Consider the following 12,984-nt stretch of genomic DNA (forward strand, 5'->3'; position numbering starts at 1 on the left):
TAATTATCTACTTTCTTCCTTTTGATTTTTTTCCCCACTAGCACTGAATTTAATTTGAACAGAGCCTCGCAGTGTTTAATAAAATTAATTTACTTTATTATTCTTTAGTATAAGCAATCACATTTGATCATAATGAATTTTGAGTATTACGAGGTTGTTTTGTGTTAGGCATTTCTGTAATTTAAAGGAAGCAACTTTTGCGAGTTAAAGGAGAAGGCTGGTTGAAATCTTATCAAACTGAATCAACATGTGCATGGCATTTCCAACGAGATTTCACTTTAGGGAGCAGGCACTTAACTGATCCAAGTGAGACATATGCCTTCAGCCGGCATGCACATTCTCAGCTCCTTTCTTTCCAGCATAAAACTTGATACTTGCATGCCTGCTGACATGGATCCACAGAAGCACACACACAAACACATATGTGTGTGTAAAGGAAGCTAAAAAATAAACGTAACTAATTGCAGTGGTAGTATTCATCCAGGCTGATCATTAAGCCTAAAGAAAAACAAGAAACAAAAATTCGTGTTTGGATCAGGTTCCAAATGCTTTTTGCCTGGGTGTTCGTTATCCATCCTGATTGTAAGAGTCAGTGGCCTGGCAGTTCATTGCACCTTGAGAAGAGGGTTCTCCTGCTCTTCTCTGGTTGATTGGCCTATATCTGGTATCTAGAGCAGTTAGTACTGTCTTATGGTTGAAACAATTCAGAATCTTCACAGATAGCTTAGGAAGTGAAACACGTTCATTCAGAGCTGTACTAAGTTCTGCAGAGGAGCAGAGGAAGAAAAAAAAAAACAGAGTATTTTGGCTTCCATCCACTCAATTCCTTTGTAGAGTTCAAGTTCATGGAGAACTTTTGCCTTGTAACATGATCCTCCTCATCAAGCCCAGGTCTTTATAGCTAGATCTTCTTTGATAAAGATGCTGCTTTCTTCTTTAAATAATCATAGAGTGTTTGGGAAGGAATCATTATGACTGGTTTTGTTTTGTTTTTTTTTTTGAAAAAACTATTTATTTATTTAAAACATAGAAAGATGGGGGCGGGGGGGACTTCTCACTATGTTGCCCAGGCTGGTCTCGAACTCCTGGGCTAAGCCATTCTCTGCCTCAGCCTCCCAAAGTAATGAGATTACAGGCGTGAGCCACCATGTCCAACCTATGCCAGGCTCTTGCTGTTGAGTCTTCAATATGTGCCCACTATGGGGATGAAAACTCACTTTTCTCTCATCCTCATTTGACAGCTGAGATCCCTGAAGTTTGGAAAAGTTATACCAACAGAACCCAAATAAACAGTTGCTGCCTCACAAATCTTTCTGTCTTTGTGATCAAAGTCACACTTGGATGTGTCCTTGTGAATGAGGAAATTCTCATGAAACGTTACCAGCTTATTTTTTCTTCAAGCAACTCTTTTCTTTTATTAACAAGTTCTCAAGAAAGTTTAAGTATCAACCAACTAATTCTGAGGAAGGACTTAATTTTTAAACTTTAAGTTCAGATTAAATAAGCACTTGTGAAAACTGTGCACAGAAACTTTCAACCAATTGGTGGTTTTCCACTCAACTGAAGCTTGGCGGGAGTAGTGGCTCAGGTCTGTAATCCCAGTACTTTGGGAGACGGAGGTGGGAGGATTGCTTGAGGCCAGAAGTTCAAGGCTAGCCTGAGCAACATAGCAAGGCCCTCTCTCTACAAAAAATAAAAAATTAGCAAATTGTGGTGGTGGGCACCTGTAATCCCAGTGCTTTTGGGGGCCAAGGCAGGAAGATCACTTAGGCCAGGAGTTTGGAGTTTGAGGTGACAGTGAGCTATGATCTCGCCATTGCACTACAGTTTGGGCAACAAAGCAAGATTCTATCCTTAAATGTTTCAAAGAACAAATAAATAAAAACTTGCTTTAACTTAGGAATGGAAATCCTGGGAAATAAATGTCTAAATTCTAGTGCTTTTTGTTGATGGAGTTTCAAAGCACAAAGCACATATAAATACAATGTTTACTTAAAGCCCGACAACCAGGCCGCACGTGGGCTTCATCTGTTCAACCGGTAAAAGGGCATATTAGATACCACTGTGTCCAATGCTTGTTCTTAGGCCCAGAGGTAAGAAAGCCTCATTCCCTTCCAAGCGCTGGTCATTTACTTAATCTCAGGTAAAGAGCAGGGAAGTGTTCTTCTCCCACGGCTCCCTCATTCATACAATTTCGATTCTTGCATTTGCCACGGTGGTTCTGTAAGGGTTAAAGGGAGACTGTTTGCTCAGGCACTGGGTTCCTCGGAGAAATGGAAGAGTGTTTCCTGAGAAGAAACAGATGCTCCAGTGTATTTTGTTTTTATCTGGGCGGATACTTTGTACAAGCAGCCAGCCAGGTTGGAGGTGATGGCCTGCTGCTTCTGTGATAGACTGCTATGTCACGGAGAGCGCTTCCAGTCCCAGGCTGTAAGAGGATGCTAACTGTCTCTCGATTCCAGTTCTTATATTTCTCCGGAATAGCCGAAGATGGCAAAGGCCAGTCGATATAGTCACGATTCCAAGTCCTTTTCTGACTCTCTAACTGTTGGACGCTACCAGCAGGGCAGCTATTATGCAAGATACAAGCAACCTGGGAAGTGGCATGGAAAGAATTAAGACGTGGTCAAAATCTTAATCTTACATAGATCACTTCAAAATATTTAAAGGCACTACATTCTTACATTTAAAGAGAAAAAGAACACACTCTCGACTCAGAGATTAAAAAACAGACACAAGTCTCTACAAACCTGAAGAGCTGAGGCTGACTTGGTCTGATGAGAGATTAGGTTGTTTTAGATGTGGTAACCCCTGGCTAACTAAGATCACTGTTTTATCTTTTAAAAAAAAATCTCAGTTCATAGTCGTCTGTCTTTTTTATTCTCAAAGTGAGAACGTGGACATTTATTTGTTTACACATTTGGTCACAGAAAAGATGGTAAAAATAAATTAAAATGTAAATTTCTAGCCAGGCGCGGTGGCTCACCTATAATCTCGGCATTTTGGGAGGCTGAGGCAAGCGGATCACGTGAGGTCAGGAGTTCGAGACCAGCCCGGCCAATATGATGAAACCCTGTCTCTACTAAAAATACAAAAATTAGCTGGATATGGTGGCATGCGCCTGTAATCCCAGCTACTCAGGAGGCTGAGGCAGGAGAATTGCTTGAACCCAGGAAGCAGAAATCACAGTGAGCCGAGATCAGGCCATTGCACTCTAGCCACAGGGTCACAGAGAGACTCTGCCTCTAAAATAAATAAATAAATAAATAAAATGTAAATTTCTAGATCAACTCACTGTTTTGGAAAGATGGCAGCCAGTCAAATTGACACATTCCAGTTAATGTGACAGTCTGACCGCAGCACTCTATTTTGCCTTCCAACACCCATCTCTGCAGAGTCCTCATTCTAACTGTACAAGTGCTCATCTCCCGTTTGGGTGGCAGACTCCAGCAAGACGAAAACCACGTCTTTCTTACTTATATTTCTACCTTTTGCAGTCCCACAGAATACTTTGCACATGTAGACACTAGTTTAAACAGCTGACACTTGTATTGAACTCAAAATGAGGTATATGAAGAGTCGAGGTAAAAAACCGCAGTGTGTCCCTGAGGAGCGTCTGTGACGCACAGTAAGTCATACGGAGACGAGATCAGCAAAAATTCAGCAAAGAGAGAGTGAAAGGGGCAATTTCAATAACTGCTGAAGTGGGTCGTGCGTCTGGATAACAAGCTTTCAGAAGGTACTTAAGACAGCCACTCCCTGGACATTGGAGTGGGTGGCTGCCTGTCCGCATTCAGAGAGTCTGGCCACATCCGCTCCTCCTCACTCCCTCCAGCTTAATCAGAGGCACATGATTTTGAATTTTGGGGCCTCTGATTCCCAACAGCAGGGGTAAGGGCTACGGATTGTCTGGAGAGAGACTGGGTTCCGGAGCAGGATTTTTTTTTTTTGACAACTCTGTCGCCAGGCTGGAGTGCAGTGGCCCAATGTTGGCTCACTGCAACCTCCAGCTCCTGGGTTCAAGTGATTCTTCTGCCTCAGCCTCCCGAGTAGCTGAGACTACAGGCACGCGCCACCACACCCAGCTAATTTTTTGTATTTTAGTAGAGATGGGGTTTCACCATGTTGGTCAGGCTGGTCTCAAACTCCTGACCTCAGGTGATCCACCCACCTCGGCCTCCCAAAGTGCTGGGATTACAGGCTGAGCCACCGTGGGGCCCCAGAGCAGGCTTTTACACATGCCTGGCATGCCCCCTTGTGTCCAGAGTTTGTTCCTTCCTGTGGGTTCCTGGTCTCGCTGACTTCAAGAATGGAGCCATGGACCTTTGCAGTGAGTGTTACAGCTCTTAAAGATGGCACGGACCTAAAGAGTGAGCAGCAGCAAGATTTATTGTGAAGAGTGAAAGAACAAAGCTTCCACAGCATGGAAGGGGACTCCAGTGGGTTGCTGGTGCTGGCTGGAGTGGCCGGTTTTATTCCCTTATTTGTCCCCACACATGTCCTGTTGATTGGTCCATTTTACAAACCTCTAGCTAGCTACAGAGCTCTGATTGGTGCATTTTTACAGAGCACTGATTGGTGCATTTTACAAACCTCTTGTAGAAAGGTTCTCTAAGTCACCACTCCACCCAGGAAGTCCAGCTGGCTTCACCTCTCACCCTCTTCCATCATCAGTTACACTGTGGGAACAGGCTGCCAAGCCTAACTCAGATGTTTGGAACATATTTCAGCCCTGGCTCTATTAGAGTTCCTTATATTACCAAAGCTGTGCTAGCACCTTCTTCACTGCTGTTAGGTGGGCACAAAAGTTATTGCGGTTTTCGCCATTGAAAGTAATGTCCAAAACCGCGATAACGTTTGTGCCAACCTAATACAAAGGGTAGCCCATAATTTTATTTTTCAGTGAGGAGTGGCACTAAGCTAAGGAAACAGTGAGGGATTTTGTTTGTTTGTGTGTTTCATACTGATTGGAATTGTCATTTCTTTTTTCCTTAGGAAACAGCTTTGCATTCTTCTTCCCATTTATCCCAATGCCAATTTCTTTGTCTGTGTCTGGGGACACTACCGAGTAACTATTAGGATACATAGGTTCAGTCCTTCCAGACATCCCCACTTCCGTCTTCAGCTAATCTAGCAACCTGATGTGTGTGTTAGTTCATTTACGCAAGCTGGGGATTTCGGATTGTCAGGGGATCCTGTTAGCAGCTCCCTGTGAAAAAGAGTTCTGGTGAATTAGGGATGTGCGTTACAATCGCACCTCTGCCATTCATTCTTGTCTGTGAGACTGGAGATGGGTCATATGGGCTGGGTCCCAATACGTGAATGGCTCATTATGGCACCATCAACATTGCGGATTTGACAATGTTAACCAGTACACCCCAGGAAGATGTGACAATGATCAGGTTTCCTACATCAGAGTCTGCCTAAGTAATGCCACCTAGACACAGCTTTAATTCCGAAGCAAAAGTGCTTTCCTTCCTCTACCTATCTCAGTAACACAGTGTTGATGAGCTAATGTAGATGGAAGTGTCTTATGAATATAAGAGACATACATATTTATAAATAATAAGACCTAGGTATTACTAAAACAGGAAGTGCATCCGCAGGTTTTGTTCCTTAAATAAGTTTGGGCTGTAAACAATAACGTCTGCATCCTTAGGAGGAGACACTTATAAATATTTCAAAAGCACTGAAGCACTGCACATACGCACAATAGAGATAGTATCTATGCTCAGTGTGCATTCAGTCAGTGAGAATTTCTGAGTGTTCTAATAAGTTGACCAGTTAAGTTTCCTATAATTGCAGCCTTCTGAAGATCTAGATGGATGGAGTTTCTGGAAAACCTCATGGAAGATGCTATTTCAGTGTCACAAACTTGATGATAATAGCATCAATGACTTTAAAAAATTATTATTTTTTCATGTGTGCTTGAGGACTTGTAAATATGTTCAGTGCATTCAGACCATAAGCCAGCCCATACTTAAATAGCAGTATTTAAGCCAATAGCTTTGTGGTTATTACACAGGATTGCCAGTCCTTGCCAATCAATTCAACCAAATAGTGGCATTATGTTCCTTTCCAAGAAAGAGGAAATGACATGGATTTTGTAGCATAAATCCACAAGGAAAGGCAGCTGAGAAATAAATGTTTTTAAACTGATGGTCCATTCACATCATTTTCCCTCTATTTCTAGTATCCCCTGTCTTCTGACCTTGCTATCTCCTTCCCGCATTTCTAGTTATGACAGATTTTCCAGTAGTAGGGAGGGGAGTTGGTTCTTAGTGGAAACAACAAGGAGCGTGCTTGCAGGAAGGATCCTGGGATCATGGCAGAGAAGAGGCCACTATTGTAGCTCCTTATCCCCACCTCACTGTGTGATACACATGATATCTGCAATTCTTCAAAAGCATTCTCAGCCCTTCTTCATTTCACATGGCTACAGATGTGGCTGGGAGATCCATCAGAAGGGATTGGCTTTCTTTCTTGTGGGACTGATATGGGTCTCTGTGGGTCAAATGGATTCTGTAGGATCTAACTCTTTGTAAGTAGCAAAATTCTTCTTGGACCTTGTTACCTTGCAAGCAACTATTTCATATATATATATATATATATATATATATATATATATATATATATATATATATATCTCACCCTCTGTCTCACTCTTTTTTTCTCTCTCTCTCTTTCTCTCTTTCCTATTACTGTCAAGGTATTGAAAGTGGTGACTGCAGTTCAAAACTCTACTTTCTTACTTAGCTGTCTTCAGCATAACAGTATAACTTCAGCATAACATTGCCTCCAGTGGACTGAAACTGTTTGCTCAAATCAAATACTCCAGTGACTCTTCTAATGCTTCAAAACACTGGCCAATTCTTGGCTCTAATTTCTCCAACCTTTGTGCAACCTTATACATAATTGGCAACTCCCCAGTGTTGGGACTTTCTTCTCTCTTGCATCTCATGGTGCTGTGCCATCTTGGTTTTCTCCCCACTTCGCTAACCTCTTCTCTTTTTTGACTCTATTTCTCCTCCAACACTGAAATGTAGGCATTGGCCAAGGTTTTGCCTTTGCCCCACATCTTTGCTCTCTGAATACCCTTTTTGATCTTAGCCGCTAGGCTCAGATAATACCTAACTTCCTGGATCTGACGTGAGCATTGGCCTCAGACTTACAAATTCTTTCTGGAGGATGTTGACCACCTGGAGGACTGACCATTTCCTAAAATTAAAAACAAAAACAAACTTTGCATCTTCCTATGCAAATGACTTCTCTTCTGCCTTGTCTCTGTTTTACTGATTCCTTCATTTCTTACTTATCCAAATTTGAAACTCTGGAATGTCTCCTGATTCCTATTAGTCCCCCATATCTAGTCAGTTTAAAGGCCTCTCACTTATCTACTATGTCTCTCCTATCTCTTCTGTTACATTTCTGCAGGTATTTGCCAGATGCAAGCACTGTTTAACCTATCCCTGGAGTGATTGCATCAACCTCCAAAAGAGGCTTTCCTCCTTCGTGCCCTCTGCTTAGAAGCATTTAGAATTCCCCATTTCCTCCCTGCCTCGAAAGTAACCACTTTTAGCTAGAATAGGTAGGGGAGCCACAGGAGGCCAGATAAAGAGATAAGGCCGGATAAGGCCTTCTCTCTGGCCTTATCCCCAGTGGCTCCCTTATCTATTCTAGCCAAAACTGGTCACTTTCTAGTTCTTGAAGCTCACTCCTCCTTTTCCCAACCCCATGCCTGTGCATAGGATGTTTCCTTCACAGGTGTGGTGGGGGTAAATGCCCTTTACACACCTGAGACTCCCTGTCAAAATGTTACTCACCATCCTAGTTCTACCTGAAATGATGCTTCCTTCATGAAGCCATTTTTGATAACCAGCTACCAAGTAAATGTGGTCTTTCTTTCTGTGTCCTGTGACACTTCTGAGAACCATGTTTATACTTCATGTTCCTTGTGCTATTCTGTATTGTGTTGTAATCATTTATATTATTCCACTATTCTCCCAAGATCATACAGTAGTCACAAACAGGGACTAGTATTGTTTTCTACTACTCAGAGCCTAGTTTAGCGCTTTGCATATAGTAGGTGCTGTTAGTACTTGACAAATTGAATTGGCCAATGGACATCAAGTGAGTCTTCTCCAATTGGCCAATGGACAACCAATGGGTCTTCTCCAATTGGCCAATGGACATCCAGTGAGACTTCTCCAGTGTGTTCCTTTAGCACAGGAAGACCAAGTCAGCTCTCTGGACAAAGGCTTAACTTAATCATACTGCAAATTTCTCACTTATTTTTCTCATATACATAGTAAACCCTCCTTTTTCCTGGGTAGTTGAGTCAGACTTACATGTTCCCCCTAAAAACCTCTATTTTTAAAAGCTTGAATTTTTACATTTGAGTAGCTTTAGCTTCATCTCAAAAAATCTGCAGAGGTAGTGCTTGGCTGAAAGCTTTTCTTTCTGTCTCACAGTCATCTCCATAATCTGTTTTGGAGTTGAACGCATAAAATGTATTAACGTTGTAGGCATACGTCCTGATTGCTGAGTGTTTTCTGACATCCCCACAACTCTTGGGACTTTGTGTCACAATTCTGTAAACTTGGTCTATTGTATATTCACATCTGGGCTCAGGTCCAAACCACCTTTACATAAATTAAACACAAATAATTTAGTGCCTGCTTCCGTTCCAGCTGGCAACCCCAGTAAATGCACATGTTAACTTCACAGCAGGCTTGCCAGGGAAGAGGCAGAAAGTGAACTTCTTCGTTAGAGAAATTAACATGGGATGCATTCCTAGCAGAATGGTGTAAATATGTCAGTCCATACCACCAGAAAAATAACAAGCCTCCTGTCCTAGACAAAGATGCTACTTGGAGGAACTAGCCCAGGCCTGCCTATTTCTGGAGGGGGCAATGAGAGGATTCCACTGCTGCCTGGGCTATCCCCTCTCCCTCCATACCAGTGTTTTCTAAGTGTTTCTTAAGGCATGTGGCACAGTGTGTTCATGCCAGCCCAAGAGAAAGAGGCAAAGTAGTAGATGCATGAGGACACCTACAACAGGAAACCCCAGCCTCCACAGCTGGTTTTATCTTTCTTACTAGCTCCTCAATGTTACTGTCTTACACTTAGGTTTCCACAATATTTCCAAATGTTTCTGTTATCTGTCTATTCTAGAAACAAACAGAAAGCACTCCCTCCTTCTCACCTCTCTAGTTTGTCTGCAACCATTGAAAAGAATGACTTACATGACGCTGGACACAGTGGCTTATGCCTGTAATCCCAGTACTTTGGGAGGCCAAGATGGGAGGATGGCGTGACCCCAGGAGTTTGAGAACAGCCTAGGCAATACAGTGAGACCCCATCTCTATAAAAACTTTTTAAAAATTAGCCAAGCAAGGTGGCAGGTACCTGTAGTCTTAGTTACTTGGGAGGCTGTGAAGGAAGGATCACTTGAACCCCAGGAGTTCAAGGCTGCAGTGAACCATGATCACACCACTGCACTCCAGCCTGGGCCCCAGTGCAAGACTCCACCTCTGAAAAGAGAGAGAGAGAGAGAGAGAGAGAGAGAGAGAGAGAGAGAGAGAGAGGAGGGAGGGAGGGAGGGAGGGAGGGAGGGAGGGAGGAAGGAAGGAAGGAAGGAAGGAAGGAAGGAAGGAAGGAAGGAAGGAAGGAAGGAAGGAGAAAGAGAAAGAAGGAGAGAAAGGAGGGAGGGAAGGAAGGGAAGAAGGGAGGGAAGGTAGGGAGGAGGGAAGGAAGGAAGGAAGAAAGGAAGGAAGGAAGGAAGGAAGGAAGGAAGGAAGGAAGGAAGGAAGGAAGGAAGATCATAAACTAATAAACGTTAGCATTTCTGTTTCCATGGGATGAAAGGCTAAAGACTGTCTGGGGCAGAGGCAGAAGCTTCTCTTGATTGTGCCCTCAGCTTTATCTCCTTGGTGGCTGTCCTTTGTGGACCATATCTGTAGCTCTGTCAAGAAACTTGCTCAGTTAACGGTGTGGTCTTCATGTGTGATGCCCGCAGGTACTCATGGTGATCCTGAGTTCTAGGAATCACTTGAGCTCTAATTAGCTGTGGGCTCAAGTGTTGAGTCTTCCTGGGCCTTTGTGTCTTCATCTGTGAAATGAGAGGAATGAAACTTTTCTCTTTAAGCATGTTTGTCTCTAAAGTAACAGGATTCTAATTCTCCAGAAAAATCCTCCTGCCATAGAGCATATTACGAAGACGTCTCTTTTTTTTAACTTTTAGTTTTGGGGTACATAGCAGATGTATACATTTATGGGGTAGATGAGATATTTTGATGCAGGCATACAATGTGTAATAATCAAAGATGTCTTTTCTGACAGCTGAGGCTGGCCCCGATCCCTGGGCTTTTCTTTGGTCTTTGCAAGACCCTCCCTACTTTTTACTTTCTTCTTCTTTAGATCTAAGCTGCTGTTCCAGCCCAGTCCAGACCCTTCTTGACTTCTGCAACACAGCCTTCTCTTCCTTCCTACTCATATTTCACTGAGACACAGGTTTTATGTCAGTTTTCAGCCCCTAAGTGGTATCAGACATTTTAGACCCTATTTTGGCAAAATTGATTCTAAGGAATTGTCTACTTTTTCACCTAGATCTTTGTCTTACCCATGAACAGATGCATTTTATCTAATCAGTTATTTAGAAGAACTGAGAATGTGGTCTTCTGAAATACACACATATTGTTCTGCTGTTGTTGAATATAATATTCACAGTCAGCAGAAATTCTGTAGATGAATGATTGGTTTGGTCTTGAAACTACAGGAGCTGCAAACCAAGTTTGAGGTGTGCTGTAATTGCAACTGATAACCTGAGTATTAGCCCAAATTCGGGTTTGATCACTAACACAAAAGTAGCTTTTACCTGATCTTTTTGTTCAACATAGCTCATTAACATTAGCTTGTAAAGAACAGAAATTACTTTGAAAAAATAAAAAAACACAAAGGAATGACAACAGTGATTTTGTTCATGAATCCCACCTCACTCTTTGTGTCTCAAAGGCAGTGTAAGCAATGTAATAAGCTATGTATCTATTTGGAAAACAGTCTCAAATTAAGGAGCTTATTCAGATGCCATTGTAAAAATAATTTTCTGAAATTGTGGTCTATTGGCAGGAGATAAGATGGCATTTTGTTGTTACCTGCAGAGGCCTATTAGAAATATTCTATTTCAGAAGCAAATCACACTGTAAATACCACATTCAGACTCATTTATTCCTACAATAGCATTTTTGCAAAGGTGCAATTTCACAATTTGACTTAGCACTGATCGTGCATCATCATTTCAAAGCTCTTTGTAACCACTGGCTAATTCACACATCCTTGGGAAATGGTTTAGTTGTACCAGACCCATTTTTAAAAGAAATATCCAAAATGTATAATGATAAAGTAGCTTGTCAAAGGCTAAACAAGGACACGGATGTGTTTTAAACTTGTTTTCTTTCTGAATGAGTCCTTAGCACATCTGACAAGGAACTTCTGAGCAATTTAAACATAGATGTGTTTGCCACCAATAAAGATTAAAGAGCCCTATTAATGATTCTATTACAGAGAGGAAACTTGATTTAAAAAATAATTAAAATAATAAATGCAATTCCTTCAAGATGCAAATGTAAACAGGACCTAAAATGAGTGAATATATTAATCCCACTTTTCTCCTCCATCTGGTCCTCCTGAGCCATATTTTTGTTAAAGCAAGTGCTCAACAGAGGACTAACATCTAAAGTTATTCAGCTAATTCCCAGCATTAATTAGAAAATGTCTAGTGTTTCTAAACACTGGTATGAAAAAAAAAAAAAAAAAGGATTTGAACTGTCAACTCACATTATTTTTGTCATTACACCTTTCCTGAGACTGGCCTTGTGATTTAAACTGTTCCTGTTTCTTATCAATGTTGTTTTAGGATTTGGTTTATATGTGGAATATTATACAAAGTCCTGAGATTGATGGTGAACATGAGGTCACGGTTAAACATTCATCACAACATGTGCTTTAAAATATATATACATGGTAATAAATTCAGAACTCACAAACTCAGAAATTGAGGGAGATTCAGGCACTTTCCCAAGCATTGTTTCTTGGGACACCAGAATTATTCTTCTGAAAACTTCGTTTGTTGCTTACTACCCCAGTCATTCATTCATTCGTTCATTCATTCAGTAAGTATTTATTGACCAACCAGTATGTGCTGATCACTGCGATAGATGATAGTGATAGTGATAGTGACAGTGATAGATCAGTGAACAAAACAGGTATCATTCTTTGCCCTTGTGGTATTTCTTCTCTAGAAAGACAGTGACAAGTAGAAGAGACCTGCTACTCAGGGGCTGTTCTCCGTGTGGCCTCCATGCCCTTCCAGCTTGCAGAACCTCATTATCTTCATCTGCAGCCTCCAAGGCAGGCCCACCTGGGACCTAGATCTCGCTCTAAACAAGATGCATATAAAAAAACATCTGGCTGAGGCAATTGTTGGCTGAGGATCAGGTTTGTTCCCGGTTGCTGGTGCTCTCTACTTGTAACCCTCTGCTGGGGTCCTAGACCCTCTGAGATTCAGCCATCAGCTGGAACACTCTTGTTTCCCAAGGTCACTCAATCCCCCAACCCTGGACACTTGACTGGCATATGCCTGTTCTCCATGTAAGACACTCTCTGCCAGCTCTAACTTAGATGTTTGTCTTCTTTGCCTATAATTCTAGGTCCCAATCAACCCCTTTACACTCACCAGCCAGCTGTGTCTCATACTCCAGAATGACAGGCCTTACCTCTCCAAAGGGGACTGAACCAAGTCAGTTCTGACTTTTTGGAGTTGGTTTATAGTCTTGGCATCATTGTACTGGCTCTTCAAGTGGCACAAATTGAACAAAAAGAATAAAAAGAAACTGTAGGTCATCTTTTTTTCTCCACACCCCAAGCCGGGGTCTAAAAATAATAATTATTCAATAAATGTTGAAAACTAAATACATTAGTAGAATG

At 41.9% G+C, this 12,984-nt stretch overlaps 1 protein-coding gene across 6 annotated transcripts in view; it reads left to right on the plus strand.

The window, feature by feature from the left end:
- Positions 1-12,984, plus strand: part of LOC105479920 (neuropilin 1) — a 157,545-nt gene that overhangs the window by 10,518 nt on the left and 134,043 nt on the right. The gene's annotated exons all lie outside the window — the stretch shown is intronic.

This window comes from Macaca nemestrina, chromosome 9 (genome assembly GCF_043159975.1).
Source record: "Macaca nemestrina isolate mMacNem1 chromosome 9, mMacNem.hap1, whole genome shotgun sequence".
NCBI classification, from domain to species: Eukaryota; Metazoa; Chordata; class Mammalia; order Primates; family Cercopithecidae; genus Macaca; species Macaca nemestrina.